Below are 2,158 nucleotides of genomic sequence, written 5' to 3' on the forward strand. Positions count from 1 at the left end.
CTAAGTATTTTATTCTTTTTGCAATGGTGAATGGTATTGTTTCCTTAATTTCTCTTTCTGTTTTCTCATTGTTATTGTATGGGAATGCAAGGGATTTCTGTGTGTTAATTTTATATCCTGCAACTTTACTATATTCATTGGTTAGCTCTAGTAATTTTCTAGTAGAGTCTTCAGGGTTTTCTACGTAGAGGATCATGTCATCTGCAAACAGTGAGAGTTTCACTTCTTCTTTTCCTACCTGGATTCCTTTTATTTCTTTTTCTGCTCTGATTGCTGTGGCCAAAACTTTCAACACTATGTTAAATAGTAGTGGGTGAGTGGGCACCCTTGTCTTGTTCCTGATTTTAGGGGAAATGCTTTCAATTTTTCACCATTGAGGGTAATGCTTGCTGTGGGTTTGTCATATATAGCTTTTATTATGTTGAGGTATGTTCCTTCTATTCCTGCTTTGTGGAGAGTTTTAATCATAAATGGGTGTTGAATTTTGTCAAAAAATATGGAACACTTCACGAATTTGCGTGTCATCCTTATGCAGGGGGCATGCTAATCTTCTGTGTATCGTTCCAATTTTAGTATATGTGCTGCCAAAGCGAGCATGGAGAAAACTCTTGAAAGTTGCTTGGACTGCAAGGAGATCCACCAGTCCATCTTAAATGAGATGAGTCCTGGGTGTTCATTGGAAGGACTGATGCTACAGCTGAAGCTCCAATACTTTGGCCACCTGACTCGAAGAGTTGACTCATTGGAAAAGACCCTGATGCTGGGAGGGATTGGGGGCAGGAGGAGAAGGGGACGACAGAGGATGAGATGGCTGGATGGCATCACTGACTCGATGGGCATGAGTTTGAGTAAACTCCGGGAGTTTGTGATGGGCAGGGAGGCCTGGCGTGCTGTGATTCATGGGGTCGCAAAGAGTCAGACACGACTGAGGGACTGAACTGAACTGAACTGAACTGATACTTAAATATACACACACACACATATATATATATATATATTTGCTATATATATATGTATTTACTATATATATTTTTTTACTATATATATATGTATATATATATATATACACACACTATATATAAGCATATATTATTTATACACTGTATCTGTTTTTATTTTGAATAAATTGTTACCCGTTAGCTCAACTAAGAAAAAGAAAACTTTTAATTTTATCTTTATTCCTTCTTTGATACTTTTTCTTTTTTCCTGTAGATTCAAGATTTTGACCTGTATTATTTACCTTCTCTCCATAGAATATCTTTTAACATGTCTTGAAAAGTAGGTCTACTAGTAACAAATTCCCTCATTTTTTCTTTGCTTGAGAAAGTCTTTATTTCTCCTTCACTTTTGAAGAATAATTTTGTTGGGTACAGAATTCTAGGCTAGTAGTTACTTACTCTCAATACTTTAAATGCTACATTCCACTCTCATCTTACTTGTATGGTTCTGAAGAGAAATTGGATATAATTCTTATCTTTATTCCTCTATAGGTAAGGTGTTTTCTCCCCCTTTGGCTTCTTTTAGGATTTTTCTTTATGTTTTACTTTTTGTAACTTGAAAATGATATACTTAGGTATTGCTTTTTGGATATTTAACCTGCTAGGTATTCTTTGAGCTTCCTGCATCTACAGTTTGGTGTCTGACATTAATTTGCGGAAATTCTCAGTCATTATTGTTTAGAATATTTTTTTAATTCCTGTCTTCCTTCTCCATTTGATATTCTAGTTCAGAAATTTTTCTTAGTCTTTGGATTTTTTTTTTTAATCTTTGTTTTCTTTTAGGTTTTTGAGGATTCTATTGGTATATCTTCTAGCATAGAGATCCCCTTTTTAGCCATAACTAATCTACTAAGAGGCCTATCAAAGGGATTCTTTCTTTTTGTTATAGTGTTTTCTTATCTTTAGAATTTCATTTTGTTTCTTTTTCTGGGGTTTCTATCCCTCTGTTTGCATTGATCATGTGTTCTTGCATGCTGCCTACTTCATCAATTAAAGCCCTTAGCATATTAATTGCAGTTGCTTTAAATTCTCTGTCTGGTAATTCCAACACCATTGCCATATCTGGTTCTGTTGCTTGGTATGTTTCTTCAAATTCTATTTTTAATTTTTGACTTTCCTTATAATTTTTTTCTTGATAGCTGGACAAAATATACAAGGTT

The 2,158-nt window shown here is 34.5% G+C and overlaps 1 non-coding gene across 1 annotated transcript; it reads right to left on the minus strand.

Moving 5' to 3' along the window:
• Positions 1–490: 490 nt before the first annotated feature.
• Positions 491–597, minus strand: LOC136154868 (U6 spliceosomal RNA). Its single transcript, XR_010660574.1, has one exon. It is a non-coding gene; the product is annotated as a U6 spliceosomal RNA (small nuclear RNA).
• Between the last annotated feature and the right edge of the window lie 1,561 nt (positions 598–2,158).

The sequence above is a fragment of the Muntiacus reevesi genome, chromosome X (assembly GCF_963930625.1).
Source record: "Muntiacus reevesi chromosome X, mMunRee1.1, whole genome shotgun sequence".
Taxonomy (NCBI): domain Eukaryota; kingdom Metazoa; phylum Chordata; class Mammalia; order Artiodactyla; family Cervidae; genus Muntiacus; species Muntiacus reevesi.